Source organism: Pollachius pollachius (genome assembly GCF_949987615.1).
Source record: "Pollachius pollachius genome assembly, chromosome: 13".
NCBI lineage: Eukaryota > Metazoa > Chordata > Actinopteri > Gadiformes > Gadidae > Pollachius > Pollachius pollachius.
In genome coordinates, this window is record NC_136946.1 from 1,025,839 (window position 1) to 1,044,030 (window position 18,192).

General features: G+C 50.4%; 1 protein-coding gene across 1 annotated transcript in view; it reads left to right on the forward strand.

The window, feature by feature from the left end:
* Window positions 1-18,192, forward strand: part of LOC307084805 (uncharacterized protein) — a gene marked incomplete at both ends in the record, with an annotated part of 151,199 nt that overhangs the window by 16,898 nt on the left and 116,109 nt on the right. The gene's annotated exons all lie outside the window — the stretch shown is intronic.

Consider the following 18,192-nt stretch of genomic DNA (forward strand, 5'->3'; position numbering starts at 1 on the left):
TCACACATCTGTAGACAAGCAGCACACTGCTAGCATGGATCTGTTAGCATGCTACTGTTAGCAGCCCGAAGCCCCCCCACCCACTCATTCAGTCAATTAGCTGAAAAAGCAGTTTCCTGTAGCAACGATTAACACCAAATAAGGGCGTGTTTCATGGGCCCTCGCCAAGCAGGAAGTCAATACAGAGCGCTCCATCAATGAAGCTCCGCCCACACTGACTGAAGACCCTTCAGCCAACACACACACAGACACACACAAACACGCACGCACATACACACACACACACGGACACACGCACACGCACACACACACCAGTTTGAAAATTGACCAACAATTTCCTCAAGCATCAACGTCTTCGACAAAAAACCAGCTCTTCATGTCACACACAGCTGTTGTCCACTGGTGTTGTTTTGTTGTTGTGGTTGTTGTTTTGTTGTTGTTGTGTATATTACCGGGAGCCCGGTCAGCCCGTACAGATTGTTAGCTAGCTAGCATTTGTCCCGCAGTAAGGGAACTCCACATCGCACCCCCACAAAAACACCCACACACACACACGCACACACACACACACATACACACACACACACACACACACACACACACACACACACACACACACACACAAGCACACACACACACACACACACACACAAGCACAAGCACACACACACACACAAACACACACAAACGCACTGAGCCACACACACACACACACATACACACACACACACACACACACACAGACACACGCACGCTGAGACACCCAGCCTGCACAGCCTGTGTTTGAGGGTGTGTGTGTGTGTGTGTGTGTGTGTGTGTGTGTGTGTGAGAGAGAGAGTTTACTTACAGAATGAAGACACTGATGAGGTCACCAGAATCCACCGCGGGGATCTCCCTCAGGACTGGGTGAGGACCAGTAGAGGGTCTGTAGGGTCTGTAGGGTCTGTAGGGTCTTTCGGGTCTGTAGAGGGTCTTTAGGGTCTGTAGGGTCTGTAGGGTCTGTAGGGTCTGTAGAGGGTCTGTAGGGTCTGTAGGGTCTGTAGGGGACCAGGGGACCAGGAGGTCTGTAGGGTCTGTAGGGTCTGTAGGGTCTGTAGGGTATGTAGGGTCTGTAGAGTCTGTAGGGTCTTTAGGGTATGTAGGGTCTGTAGGGTCTGTAGAGGGTCTGTAGGGTCTGTAGGATCTGTAGGGTCTTTAGGGTCTGTAGGGTCTGTAGGGTCTGTAGGGTCTATAGAGGGTCTGTAGGGTCTGTAGGGTCTGTAAGGTCTCTAGGGTCTGTAGGGTCTGTAGGGTCTGTAGGGTCTGTAGGGTCTCTAGGGTCTGTAGGGTCTGTAGGGTCTTTAGGGTCTGTAGGGTCTTTAGATGGTCTCTAGGGTCTGTAGGGTCTGTAGGGTCTGTAGGGTCTCTAGGGTCTGTAGGATCTGTAGGGTCTGTAGGGTCTCTAGGGTCTGTAGGGTCTGTAGGGTCTGTAGGGTCTGTAGGGTCTGTAGGGGACCAGGGGACCAGGAGGTCTGTAGGGTCTGTAGGGTCTGTAGGGTCTCTAGGGTCTGTAGGGTCTGTAGGGTCTGTAGGGTCTGTAGGGTCTTTAGGGTCTCTAGGGTCTGTAGGGTCTGTAGGGTCTGTAGGGTCTGTAGGGTCTTTAGGGTCTCTAGGGTCTGTAGGGTCTGTAGGGTCTGTAGGGTCTGTAGGGTCTGTAAGGTCTCTAGGGTCTGTAGGGTCTGTAGGGTCTGTAGGGTCTGTAGGGGACCAGGGGACCAGGAGGTCTGTAGGGGACCAAAGGGTCGGGTCAGGAGAGTACAATCCACTCTTTGTTTAGGTCTTCAGTCTTCTTCTGTGGTCTGATTGGCTGTTTGCGGTCTGAGGACCAGAGAGAGGCCGGGAGCGGGGGGGTGTTGGGGAGGAGATGGGAGGAGGGAGGGAGAGGGGCACTGAAGAAAGGAAGGAAGAAGAATAGAGAAGATCCATCAATCAGAGACCTGGAAACACCTGCACCCCCCGCTCTATACCTCAAACCGGGAGCCAAGATTAAGACAGATAATGTAATGGTTTTAATTCCCTCTCTCTCTCCATGTCTCTCTCTCTCTCCATGTCTCTCACTCGCTCTCTCTCTCTCTCTCTCTCTATCTCTCTCTCTCTCTCTCACATGGGCGTCACCACAGCGTGTCAAAGATGGCCAACCGCGGGGCCTCTTGGACCGAGACTTCTGGAAGCGGTTTCCATGGTAACCACAGCGCTACCTCTCGCCGGCCATGGCCGTTCACCGCCCCAGCGGGTCAGAGGTCACATCCCGGGTCCGGTCCTGATCCGGTCCTGGAGGTCCTGATCCGGTCCTGATCCGGTCCTGATCCGGTCCTGATCCAGTCCTGGAGGTGAAGACTCGTCAACACGTTGTCCTTCACATCAAGTCAAGCTCACAGGGGAGGGCTGGTTGCCGTAGCAGCCAGAGGGGGTGTTCTGATTGGCTGAGGGACCCGGCGCCTCTAACCCTTACACGGGGGGGGGTTGGTGGTCACCACAGGGGATCCTGGGAAACAATCTGGAAGAGAGAAAAACACGCACGAGGTGAGCGATGACGCTGAGGTCAGAAGGAGATCTGACTCCAGACTACACTGTTTTGTCCTTTAGTACAAGTACTATTGGTGGTACTACTACCAGCACTGGACTAGTACTAGTACTAGTGGTGGGAATAGTACTGGACCAGTAATAGTACCACCAATAATACTTGTACTATCACCGGACCACTACCAGTAATAGTGGCGGGAATAGTACTGGACCAGTACTAGTACCACCCATAATACTTGTACTAGTACTGAAGTACAAGTACAAGTACCCCCCCCCCCCCACCCCGGGGCCTGCCCCCCTCGGGCCCTGGTACACACACACACACACACACACACACACACACACACACACACACACTGAAAGAAACTACTTTACACAAAGATTCTAAATCGGACTCCGGGTAAAGTCAACGTTCTGACTTTGAATCCTGTGGCTGTGGAGGTTCTCCCCAGCACAGATTTTTCGGCGCCTTACAATATTCTCCTCGTGTTATTAACGGCACCTTTAAAGATGGCCGCTAAAGATAAAACCCCAGCCCCGCCCCCTCAACCCCACGGCCAATAACATTTTAAGCCTTCCACTAACAGGGCTATTCATTAGCACATAAACCCCCAACTAGCACCTCTCTCCCGCCCTGCAGGGAGACAGACAGCAGGGAGACAGACAGCAGGGAGACAGACAGCAGGGAGACAGACAGCAGGGGGACAGACAGCAGGGGGACAGACAGCAGGGGGACAGACAGCAGGGGGACAGACAGCAGGGAGACAGACAGCAGGGGGACAGACAGCAGGGAGACAGACAGCAGGGGGACTGTTTACTCTCCAACAGTGAACGTTGGGCTCCCTGGGGACCTCAGAGAGAGTAGGCTGAGGCTCTGTCTCACACACACACAGAAGGAATAACACACCCTCACACACACACACACACACACACACACACACACACACACAAACACACCCCCCCACAACACACCAACACACCGTCACACACCGACACACACAGACCGACACACACCCACCCACACCCACATACAAACACACACCCACACACCGTCACACACCGACAGACGCACACCCACACAGACAAACACAGGCTGACACACACACAACCACACACACACACCCACAAAACACCCACACACAAACACAACACCCAAACATACACACCCACAACACACACAATACACACACACACACACACACACACACACACATACACACACACACACACACACAACACACACATCACCCACACACACCCACACAAACACAACACACACACACCCACACACACCCACAGACCGACACCCACCCAACCACACACACACACACACACACACAAACACACACACATCACCCACACACACCCACGCACACCCACACAAACACAACACCCACACACCCACACACACCCACAGACTGACACCCACCCAACCACACACACACACACACACACACACACACACACACACACACACACACACACACACATACACACACACACAAACACACACACACACACACCACACACCGTCACACACACAGGCAGTGTGCCGGCCCGAGAACAAGACACATCCTGGATGAATCCGGTCTTGTTGTGAATGCAGCTCTCACATGACCGGCGAAGGTCACTTGACAAGCCGAGGTCACATGACCGGCAGAGAACCAGTGTAGATCACCAACAGGGCCGGCACGATCCCGGTAAAGGAGCGGGAACTTCGAGTCGAACCAGAACCCTTAAGAGACGAAACCACACAAGACCGGTCCAAACCGGACCTACAGACCAGACAACATCCAACCAGACCAGAACTACAGAACAGACCACATCCAACCAGACCAGACCAGACTTACAGACCACAGCACACCCAACCAGACCAGACCAGAACTACAGACCAGACCACGTCCAACCAGACTGGACCTACAGACCAGACAACATCCAACCAGACCAGAACTACAGAACAGACCACATCCAACCAGACCGGACCTACAGACCAGACAACATCCAACCAGACCAGAACTACAGAACAGACCACATCCAACCAGACCGGACCTACAGACCAGACAACATCCAACCAGACCAGAACTACAGAACAGACCACATCCAACCAGACCGGACCTACAGACCAGACAACATCCAACCAGACCAGAACTACAGAACAGACCACATCCAACCAGACCAGACCAGAACTACAGACCAGACCACATCCAACCAGACCAGACCAGAACTACAGAGCAGACCTTAATACCAGTTCACTGTAAGGTCCTTCAACTATAGTGAGTCCAGGTCTAGGTCTACAGGACCAGCTGGGACCAGGGGCTCTACAGGAGGACCAGGGGCTCTACAGGAGGACCAGGGGGTCTACAGGAGGACCAGAGGGTCTACAGGAGGACCAGGGGGTCTACAGGAGGACCAGAGGGTCTACAGGAGGACCAGAGGGTCTACAGGAGGACCAGGGGCTCTACAGAAGGACCAGGGGCTCTACAGGAGGACCAGGGAGTCTACAGGAGGACAAGGGGGTCTACAGGAGGACCAGGGGGTCTACAGGAGGACCAGGGGTCTGGGGTCCATGGGACAGTGGGGTTTGAACCCAGGACCTTCAGCTTGGGTCAACCCCCCTGGCTCCTACAGCAGCCCCCCCTGCTGGTCCCCGGGACAATAACAGGTCCCCGGTCCCAGGGGCCGGTCTACGGTCGGGGGACCTCCACCACCAACACACACACACACACACACACAGTCTAACACAGCACACTACAACACACACACACACACACACACACACACACACACACACACACACGGTCTAACAGAACACACTGCAACACACACACACACACACACACACACACTCTAACAGAACACACTGCAACACACACACACACAGTCTAACACAACACACACAGACACACACACACACACACACACACACGGTCTAACAGAACACACTGCAACACACACACACACACACACACACACTCTAACAGAACACACTGCAACACACACACACACAGTCTAACACAACACACACACACACACACACACGGTCTAACAGAACACACTGCAACACACACACACACACACACACTCCAACAGAACACACTGCAACACACACACACAGTCTAACACAACACACACACACACACACACACAGAGTCTAACACAACACACTGCAACACACACACACACAGTCTAACACAACACACACACACACACACACAGACAGACAGACAGAGCGGGGGAGAAACAAAGAAGCGGCAGAATGTAAAGGAGGCGTCCTCTGACACACCAGCGGTCCCTCAGTTCCCTCAAACTGACGAGATAATGCAGCGCATACACACACACACACACACACACACACGCACACACGCACACACACACGCACACACACACACGGCAACCGATGTCGCAATGCAACCCCCTCCCCCCCACGGCTGGACCCTCGTACTGCTGCCAGACCGTGAGTGACAACCTCCTCTCTCCTCTCTCCTCCTCTCCTCTCCTCTCCTCCTCTCCTTCACACCTCTCGTCCGCTGCCGCTCCCCTCTGTGCACACGGAGCCGTGAAATCCTTTCTCCTGCTCCTGCTCCTCCTCCTCCTCCTCCTCCTCCTCCTCCTCCTGCTGCTGCCCTGTCTTCTCTTCTTCTGCAGGAGGGGACAAAAACCTCTTCTCTGCTCCTCCTGCTGACTCCTGGTATCTCCTCCTGCTGGTGTCTCCTCCTCCTGGTTCTCCTCCTCCTAGGTTCTCCTCCTGGTGTCCTTCAGCGATAGACCTCTTCCTCCCGCCGCTCCACAGCACTGAGAGACTGCCCCGCACTCACATCCCTCCCCCTCTGCCTCTCTCTCCCCCTCCCTCCCTCTGCCTCTCTCTCCCCCTCCCTCCCTCTGCCTCTCTCTCCCCCTCCCTCCCTCTGCCTCTCTCTCCCCCTCCCTCCCTCTGCCTCTCTCTCCCCCTCCCTCCCCCTCTGCCTCTCTCTCCCCCTCCCTCCCTCTGCCTCTCTCTCCCCCTCCCTCCCCCTCTGCCTCTCTCTCCCCCTCCCTCCCTCTGCCTCTCTCTCCCCCTCCCTCCCTCTGCCTCTCTCTCCCCCTCCCTCATTCCCTCTGCCTCTCTCTCCCCCTCCCTCCCTCTGCCTCTCTCTCCCCCTCCCTCCCTCCCTCTGCCTCTCTCTCCCCCTCCCTCCCTCATTCCCTCTGCCTCTCTCTCCCCCTCCCTCATTCCCTCTTCCTCTCGCATACATCCCCTACCCCCGACACCTCCCTCTCATACATCCTCTCTCCCTCCGCCCTCTCTCTCCCTCTCTCTCCCTCCACCCTCTCTCTTCCCTCCCTCTCTCCCTCCACCCTCTCTCTCCCACCCTCTCTCTCCCTCCCTCTCTCTCCCTCCCTCTCTCTCCCTCCCTCTCTCTCTTTCCATTGACCAGCATCCTTCTCTCTAACTTTCTTCATCATTCATTCTCTCCCCTCATCCTCTCCCCCCCTTGCCTCCCCCCGTGTCTCCCCCAGCTCCATGCTGGTCCCAGTGAACACAGTGTGTATAAATCACAGAAACACACTCCGCAGCATGCAGAACACCAGCGCACACACGAGGAATACAGAACAGCTGGAGGTGTGTGTTAAGAAGCCTATCTCTCATCCCTATACACACGGGGGACCACGTTCGCTGGACCTCCACCACCAACACACACACACACATACACACGCACACACGCACGCACGCACACACACACGCACGCACGCACGCACGCACACACACACATACATGTATATATATACTGTATAAATATATACAAACATATATTTACATATATACTGTCTATATAGACACACAGTATATTTACATGTATGTATATACATGTTTTCGTGTGTGGCCTCTCTTCTTAAAAGCTAGATCTCTGTTGAGCGATGGCAACCTGTTCAGGATGCTTCACAGAAGCATCTCTCACTGTATTGACCTCTCTCCCTCCATCACTCTCTCCCGCCACTATCACCGTCTCTCTCTGCATTATCACTCTGTCTCTCGCCCACTTAGCTCCAATCAGTACCTACACACACACACACACACACACACACACACACACACACACACACACACACACACACACACCTCTATTTATTTGTGACGACCTTAATCACAATAGTCCCAAAGGGCTTTACAGGCCTTATCTCTACGATCCCCCTGCGAGCCCCTGAAGGACCAGAGGAACCCCCTAAATGAGGACCAGAGTGGGGTCTCCCCCACGCTAAGGAGTTGCCATGATGGACAAAGTGTGACTCACACTGGGAGAGAGACGGTTCAAATACCATCCTCTCAAAAGAAAAGGCGTGAATGTTCAACCTAAAGACTGTGTGTGTATGTGTGTTTGTGTGTGTGTGTGTGTGTGTGTGTGTGTGTGTGTGTGTGTGTGTGTGTGTGTCTGTGTGTGTGTGTGTTACCAATAGGAGGAGGGCAGGGATCTTATCAGAGAAACTACACACACATCAATATGCCTCATTAGTCCCTTTGGAGCGCCGTGTTGGGTAGACAGAGAGGAGAGAGACATAGACGGACAGACGAACAAACAGACAGACAGACAGACAGACAGACAGACAGACAGACAGACAGACGTACAGACAGACGGATAAACAAACAGACTGAGAGGAGAGAGCCACAGACGGACAGAAGACAGACAGACAGACACACAGACAGACACACAGAGAGACAGACAAACAGACAGACAGACAGACAGACAGACAGACGGACAGACATACAGACACACAGACAGACGGATAGACAGACACACAGGGAGGAGAGCTCCTGTTGAATGATGATTAGCTGCTCAGGATGCTGAGCACACTGGTCGAGCGAGGGGCCGAGAGACCCAGAGAGCCACTCTGGTGAGAGAGAGAGAGAGAGAGAGAGAGAGGGAGAGAGTGAGAGAGAGAGAGAGAGAGAGAGAGAGAGAGAGAGAGAGAGAGAGAGAGAGTGAGAGAGAGAGATGAATGAAATGAAAGAGGAGAAAAAAAAAAAAAGACAGTTGCCGTGGTTACCAACGCGTTTCTTGGAGGATTTAATAGTGTAACTTTATAAGATAGGGAGAGATACTATCTCAGGGGTCGGCAACTGGCGGCCCGCTGGCTAACAGATATAGATATCGAATATCTATATCTGTTAGCTTAAACATAAAGGGCCGGATACAGTGAACTTTTTTTTCTTTCACAACCGTTTTTGAATTTAATTGTATCAAATCCTGCTACTACTCCCGGAAGGTTAGAGACACACTCGTCACGGTCACGCGTAAGCTGCGAGGGGCTGAGCGGGAGTTATTTGAAACTATGCAATATTAAATGAAACGGAACAACCCTCTATAGGCCTATACACAACAACTATGGCGACCCGACATTACGTATTTTTGTGTGATACTGCACGTAGATAAAGGCAGGAGCTGTTGACAAAAGTCCACAAACGATTTAAGACGCCAAGCTCTGAGACTTTGCTGTTTAACGCAAGTAGAGTCTCTGATGAGGCTACTTCGCCTACAGCTCTTCTAACGGTGAGTAGGCTAGGAACGGAGGTTTGTGTGTGCGCAGTCAGTCAACATCTGTTGTGGTGTGTGTGTGTATATGTGCGTGTGTGTGCGCACAGTCAATCAACATCTGTTGTGGTGTGTGTGTGTGTTTGTGCTTGCGTGTGTGCGTGTGTGTGAATGTGTGTGTGCGTGTGTGTGTGTGCAGTCAGTCAGTCAGCACCCACCATGGTGTGTGTGTGTGTTGTGTGAAGTGTTTTAAGAATGGTTGGCTGCTTTTTTAGGTGAGCACTACTTCCCTCATTCCAGAATAAGGCCTTTCTACACTGCCAAGCCGGTTCGGTCGAGGCTTGGCTTGCCTGGCGATTTCACCGTCTTATCTCGAGTTTCCTGTGTAAAACCGAGGGGATACAATCCCCCGTTCGTCACGGAATGGGCTTTCTTGGTTCACTGGAGAAGGTGGGGCTGCGCACGGAGTCTAGACTGTGACGGGGCGCATAGCTACCGTCACGGTAGCGATACGCTACATACAGGAGACTGAGTGTGGGTTTGTCTTGTTTGTTTATGTATTCCGTTACCTTCATACTGTTTTAAAATCATTCATCAAACATGTCATTTATCATATGCACTACGACAGTTTAATACAATCTTGCAAGTACCATCATTACAACTTTCTGTTTCTTTCTGCTTGTTTCCATTTACCATTAACGTCACCTGTTTTGTCACAATAACCACTCGTTTTATGTTTATATGAGGGTTGGAGCACCGCGTCACCAGGGTTTATATCTACGTCAAATCTTCCGGGTAAACCGGAAGTGACCCCGAGTTATTATTTTTATTTTATTGCTGTCTTTTTACATTTTGGCTGTGCCAAAATATAGCAATGGTGCACAGTTTATAAGGTTAATTGTTTCTCGCTAGTTGAGGATAGAACGGAAGCTGTTTTAAAGCTGTTGTGTAACTGCTCTGGTAAACACCCCTGACGCAACGGGAAAATTGGTATGCACCAATTAGCAGTGGGGTTAGGCCTACTTAGGCCGACGTTCAACAGTGGTTCGGGGAAGCTGATGGAGAGAGGACTTATGCCTGTATATTGCTCTTCTGTGTGGGACTTGTTTAAAGGTCCGGTTTCCTGAAATTTTGACTTATGTTTTTTTTTGTGACTCCCAAGCCTATTTGATATGCTTAGTCAACCTTTTGTGTATATATAGATTTTTTTTTATGTTTTTGTTTTTTTGTTAATTTTTGTTCTATTTTTTTATCGCCTTAAGGGCCTTAAATTGGGATAAATAAAAGATCCCATCCTATCCATCACTCCTTGTCTGCTCCTGAGTGTTTTTTTCATCTAGTTCAAGTCGCTCCAACACATCTACCCTTGACATAGACCTCTTTAGAATAATTTGCATAATCCAGAATGTTTTTATTTTTTTATGAATGAAGACACCCGCATGCAAGAATGAGTTCACGTCTGAGTGTAGGCTCCAAACGCGATTAGCTATTTACAAGTGCAAAAACACCAACATATTCTTTATGTTGCTGACCACTTTTGGGTTAGGGACGGGTTAGGGTTTTTTGTCCCAACCAAAGCTTCGTGAGGACAGTTCCTCTGCGTCTCTCTCGTAGATCGCACCATCTTTCAACGTCTTTGTTTAATACGACTGCATCACCTTCTCTCACATAATCAACAGCTCGCGGATTTCACTTTCTCTCCAGTTAGAACTGCTCATGATGATATCGCTGCGTTGTCTCTGTGGAGACAGTGCAGCAACACCTCTACCCAACGTGATAAGGCATGACATTTACGTGATTAGGGCATACACTTGTTTATTTTTACGTCTTTTAAGAGTCATCTAGTGCTTGGTAGGCATATGACTAAGCCAGCTGACGGGCCTGCGTCGCAGTTCCAGATGCACTTTCATGAATCAATTCCTTGAACTAGCCTTTGATAATATTCTGGCCCGCCACCTGCTGGCTGGAAAGAGAAATGAGTTGCTGACCCCTGCACTAACTAATGTAAGACACATCTTCCACCGCATAGCATCTCTGGACCCCAGACCCCCTGGACCCTAGACCCCGTAGACCCTCTAGACCTTTTAGACCCTCTGGACCCTCTGGTCCTTCTAGACAATCTATACCCCCCAGACCCCCTAGACACCCTACACCCCCTAGACCCTCTAGACCCTCTAGACCCCCTAGACCCTCTAGACCCTCTAGACCCCCTAGACCCTCTAGACCCTCTAGACCCTCTAGACCCCCTAGACCCTCTAGACCCTCTAGACCCTCTAGACCCTCTAGACCCTCTAGACCCTAGACCCTAGACCTTCTAGACCCTCTAGACCTTCTAGACCCTCTAGACCCTCTAGACCCTCTAGACCCCCTAGACCCTCTAGACCCTCTAGACCCTCTAGACCCCCTAGACACCCTACACCCCCCAGACCCTCTAGACCCTCTAGACCCTCTAGACCCTCTAGACCCCCTAGACCCTCTAGACCCTCTAGACCCTAGACCCTAGACCTTCTAGACCCTCTAGACCTTCTAGACCCTCTAGACCCTCTAGACCCTCTCGACCCTCTAGACCCCCTAGACCTTCTAGACCCTCTAGACCTTCTAGACCCTCTAGACCCCCTAGACCCTCTAGACCCTAGACCCTAGACCTTCTAGACCCTCTAGACCTTCTAGACCCTCTAGACCCCCTAGACCTTCTAGACCCTCTAGACCCTCTAGAGGAGACCAGGAGACCAGGAGACCAGGAGTAGACCAGGAGACCAGGAGAAGACCAGGTGACCAGGAGGAGACCAGATGGAGACAAGGAGACCAGGAGGAGACCAGGAGACCAGGAGGAGACCAGGAGACCAGGAGAAGACCAGGAGGAGACCAGGAGACCAGGAGGAAACCAGGAGACTAGGAGGAGACCAGGAGACCAGGAGGAGACCAGAAGGAGACCAGGACACCAGAAGGAGACCAGAAGGAGACCAGGAGACCAGGAGGAGACCATGAGACCAGGAGGAGACGAGGAGGAGACCAGGAGACCAGGAGGAGACCAGGAGACCAGGAGACCAGGAGGAGACCAGGAGACCAGGAGACCAGGAGGAGACCATGAGACTAGGAGGAGACCAGGAGGAGACCAGGAGGAGACCAGGAGACCAGGAGGAGACCAGGTGACCAGGAGGAGACCAGATGGAGACAAGGAGACCAGGAGACCACGAGACCAGGAGGAGACCAGGAGGAGACCAGGAGACCAGGAGGAAACCAGGAGACCAGGAGGAGACCAGGAGGAGACCAGGAGGAGACCAGGAGACCAGGAGAACAGGAGGAGACCATGAGACCAGGAGGAGACCAGGAGGAGACCAGGAGACCAGGAGGAGACCAGGAGGAGACCAGGAGGAGACCAGGAGGGGTTTAACCACAAACCACTTCGAATAACAATATTTTAACTGATGTTACATACATATATATATAATACATGATATCATCCATCTATCACCAATCGCCTCTGTCTCTCACCCTCTCACCCCTCTCTCTTTCTCTCTCTCCCTCACTCTCTCTTCCTCACTCTCTCCCTCTCTCTCTCCCTCACACCCCCCCTTTCTCTCTCTCTCTTTCTCTCTCTCTCTCTCTCTCTCTCTCTCTCTCTCCCTCTCTGTCTCTGTCTCTCTCTCTCTCCCTCACACCTCACTCTCTCACCCTCTCATCCTCTCTCTCTCTCTCTCTCTTTCTCTCTCTCTCTCTCTCTCCCTCTCTGTCTCTCTCTCTCTCCCTCACACCTCACTCTCTAACCCTCTCATTCTCTCTCCCTCACTCTCTCTCCCTCACTCTCTCCCTCTCTCTCTCCCTCACACCCCCCCCCTCTCTCTCTCTCTCTCTTTCTCCCTCTCTCTGTCTCTCTATCTCTCTCTTACACTCACTCTCTCACTTGTCCTAGTTCTCAGTAAGAGTGCCAGACTCCTCAAACAGATGGTATTTCACACACACACACACACACACACACACACACACACACACACACACACACACACACACACACACACACACACACACACACACGCACTCACACCACCCTCCCCCACACATCCAGTAGGTCTCGGTGAAGGAGACAGATGTGGAGACGTCAGACCACCTGCTGGGCTAAGAGTCTTTCCTGGTCCCGTAGAGACCCGGCTGTCAGTCAATCTCAGAGGGGAGTGGTGTGAACCGTCTTTCCACAACTTTAAGATCTTGAAGTATTACCGGTTTTACACTGAGCTTTAATCCTGATTAAAGTCCTCACAGTGCTGGAACGCAGCCCTGCAATATTATTCAATATTCCAAGCAGTGTTGCCAGATTGGGCGTGAAATCTGGCCCAATCTGGCAACAGTGATTCCAAGGTGTGGATCGGACCTGCAGCTAGGCATTCCCAGGCCGGGCGCAGGCCTTAAGAGCTCAGGTGGAGTGTTCTGATTCTCCCTTTGTCCCAGGATGACTGGGAATGGGTGGATCAGGGTGTGATGCCACCGGGCCTGTCTGACATCTTTGAGCCAGCAGCCACACATACCAGCGATATGCCGTCTCAACCAACACCTGAGATCATCCAACAAGCACACTCGCACACACAAGCACACACACACAGACAACATGACAACATGACATCAGTAACATGTCACATATTATATATATGAACATAATGTAACGTGACATATGTATAATAACACACCCAATATTAAATATATCAACTTGAAAAGGGTGTCCTAATGATTTTTGTGATGAACAACCAGCTGATCCTCTGTTGTTGTTGTTGTTATTGAAGGATGTTCATTAGAAGGCACATTTTGAAGTATACAAAATTAATTGCTCAACCCGAAAAAAGCAATGAATCAGTTTAACAACCGCACAAACCTCTATGATGAATAAAACATACTCATCAATAATTACTCCAATGAAAACGCAGTAGCACGAGATCAAAGAGTTCCCCAAACGAGGGAACAACATGTAGCCGTCACGGCAACAAGCAACAGGAACACAAACACAGACCACGGGGAAAAATACCCGCTCTGCATCGCTGCCATGTGCAGGCCCTACTGAAGATCACTTGGACCAGTACTTGGTCTTGATGTTGGTGGACGTACAGAAGACCACCTGACTCAGTACTTGGTCTTGATGTTGGTGGACGTACAAAAGACCACCTGACTCAGTACTTGGTCTTGGTGTTAGTGGACATACAGAAGACCACCTGGCTCAGTACTTGGTCTTGATGTTGGTGGATATTGCTATCGTTGGGAAATGTCCAACTGCATCTCCTAAATGTCTCTGCTCGGGCAGAGGAACAAACCCGTCCTAATAAGAATGAAAGAGGAGGTGGATGACATCAAAGAGCAGACAAAGACATCAATGGTTTCAAAGGGGGAATATGCATTGTTCCTGCTCTAGCTGTGTTGTATGCATGGCCCGGACTTACCTTAAGATAACAAAGCAGTTGATGGATAATAATTATTTGACATAGAACCTGATGTGAGTGCGTATGTCTGTTCAATATTGTAGAGCCACTATTTTACTCGATAGTAAACAAGTGCATCATTGACAGAATTGCTAGGCATCATTTCAAAAACGTTTACTCCAACATGACCTGCGTGGCTTCGTCAGTCGTCTCTAAGCCAACAACCTCCCCTTCTCTGGTTGGCTGCCCACACCAGAGCCTTCTGCCTCGTGTTGCAAACAGTCGTCCTACAAAGCAAACCCTCGGGGGACTGTCCTCCTCAGAACGCCGTGGCCGGGGAGCATCATGTACCGAGAGGAAACATCCAATTCGATTACATTTCTTTGTATTGCCACATCACAGGTCCAGTCTCCAGGGGTATGTATGACACCCCCGTGACCCGAGCCCGATCTGGACAAGGACCGCAGAGTGGGGATCCCGCCTTCCAGGAGGGTCAGGGGGGGAATGGCTACCCTCATGACACACATACAAGGAAACATTTTAAATCATTTAGTTACACCCAACACACCAGGCATCCAGTCACCACAACAGACCAGGCTTCCAGTCACCAACAAACCAGTCATCCACTTTCCCAACACGCTATAACAGACGGAATGAACTAGACAAACCCGGGAGCACAGATGACAAGTAGACAACATGGCCAAAGACAGAGCAGCACTTTTAGGTCCTTTTGTTTCTTGTGGGTGCCAGTTCAATGCAAGCCCTGACCTTAATACTCCACACGCGGTACTGCTGTTCTATTCTTGGTAGGTTTGGCTAGAGGGTAAGTCCATGAAGACGACACACCCAGGGATAGGACAACAGAATCCCCCTTTGAACCATTGAGGCCTTTGTCTCGTCTCTGATGTCATCCACCTCCTCTCACGCTCTTATAAAGACCGGACCGTTTCTCGGACAAGAGACTCCTCTAAAGTTATTTGGAAGACCAGGTTGGTCCTCTGACCAGGGATCATTCTAAAGATATAATGAAGACCTCAGTGATTCATCCGACCAGTGGTACTCAAAGGTTGAAGACCAGCAGCAAAGGCAATCCTCCAAGACTTGAGAGCAACAGACTCCTGCTCCACAGAAGCCCTAAGTGGAGTTCACACTACAGCAGTAAGTATCGGGAGGTCGTCTCATTGCACTAGGCCGGCCAGCAACCAGCTTACTGAGGGCACTTATTGGAGAGCATGCTCTGTGCAAACATGTGGAGGGATCCTGACAGGCAGTAAAGAACTAAAGGACTCGTTTCTTTTTATTTGGTTGGAAAGTTGGAAACGTATCGCTACAAGTTAGCCGTATTAATCAAACAAGAATACATGGGATATTTCATTATTCATAAAATATGTCATATTGTTAAATTATACATTTTATTATAATAATCGTTGTATTGAAGCCGTAACAATGGTGCTAAATCTTTTCAGGAATGAAACCACATACAATGGTTCACATGATTTTTATCTTTGGCTTACTACTGGTTGGTAAGTAATTAAAGAAAATTATCACTTGTTAAAATATAATGAAAATCAAATAGAAAAATATTTGTAGGACTTCAGAACAAAGATAAACACTGACTTAACATTTTCCTAGATAGAACAACCACAGCTGGATTAACTGCAACCACACTTGGCGCAACAAGCACAATCACAGCTGGCCAAACTACAACAACAACAGACGACCCAACTACAACCACAGCTGGCCCAACAACTACAACAACAGCTGGCACAAATACAACCAAACCTGGACCAACAACTGCAAAAGCTGGCCCAACCACAACTACAGCTGGACCAACAACTTCAACAACAGCTGGTCCAACAACTACAACAACAGCTGGGCCAACATTTACAGAAGCTGGGCCAACAACAACCACAGCTGCTCTAGCCACAACTACAGTTGGACCAACAGCTACAACAACAGCTAGGCCAAAAACTACAACAAAAGCTGGACAAACAACTAATAAAGCTGGCCCAAAAACTACCACAGCTGGAACAACAACAACCACAGCTGGAACAACTACAACAACAGCTGGCACAACAACCACCACAGCTGGAACAACAAGTACCACATCTAGTCCAACAACAACCACAGCGAACGCAAAAACTACCACAGCTAGACCAACAACAACAACAGCTGGAACAACTACAACATCAGCTGGCACAACGACCATCACAACTAGAACAACAACGACCACATCTCGTCCAACAACAACTAAAGCAGACCCAAAAACAACCACGTCTGGTCCAACAACAACCACTGCAAATCGAACGACTACCACAGCTAACCGAACAACTACCACATCTAGCCAAACAACTAAAAAACCTAGCCGAACTACCACCACAGCTGGACCAACAACAACCACAGCCAGACCAAAAACAACCACGGCCGGCCCAACTACCACCACAGCTGGCCTAACAACTACAACAACAGCTGGACAAACAACTACAAAAGCTGGCTCAACCACAATTGAAGATGGACCAACAACTGCAACAACAGCTGGAACAACAACTACATCAACAGCTGGACCAACAATTACAACAGCAGGGCCAACAACAACCAAAACTATAGCTGGACCAACAACTACAACAACAGCCAGACCAAAAACTACAACAACAGCTGGACCAACAACTAAAAAAGCTGGCCCAACAACTACCACAGCTGGACCAACACCAACCACAGCTGGCCAAAATACAACAGCAGCAGGACCAACAACTACAACAGAAGGCACAACAATAACAACATCTGGAACAATAACTACCACGTCTAGCTTAAAAACAACCACAGCAAACCCAACAACTACTACAGCTGGACCAACCACAAACAAAGCTGGACAAACAACAACCACATCTGGACTAAAAACAGCCATAGCAAACCGAATGACAACCACAGCTAACCAAGCAACAACTACCACGTCTAGCCCAACAACCACAGCAAACCAAAAAATGACCACAGCTAGACCAGCATCAACCACAGCTGGTACAACAACTACCACAGCTGCCCCAACAACTACAATAGCTGGACCATCAACTACCATGACTGGACCAACAACAATGACAGCTGGACCAAGAACAACCACAGCTGGACAAAGAACAACCAAAGCTAGCCCAACAGCTACCACAGCCGGATCAACTAACACCACAGCTGGACAAACAACAACCACAGCTGGACCAAACATGACCAGAGATGGTCCAACAACTATCAGAGATGATCCAACAATGACCACAGATACCCCAACAACAACGACGGCTGGACAAACAACAACCACAGCTGGACCAACAACTACCACCACTGGACCAACAACTACCACAGTCGGATCAACAACTACAACAGCTGGACCAACTAAAAAGACAGCTGGCCCAACAACAACGACAGCTGGACGAACAACAAACACATCTATACGAAAGAAAACCACAGTAAACCCAACAACTACCAAAGCTAGCCCAACAATTACCACAGCTGGACAAACAACAACAACAGCTCGACAAACTACGACCACAGCTGCCCCAACAACAACCACAGCTGGACAAAGAACAATCACATCTAGACCAACGACAACCACAGCAAACCCAACAACTACCACATCTAGCCCAACAACTACGACAGCAGTCTCAACAACTAACACAGCTGGCCCAATAACAAACACAAATGGACCAATAACTACCACAGCCGCCCCAACAATTACC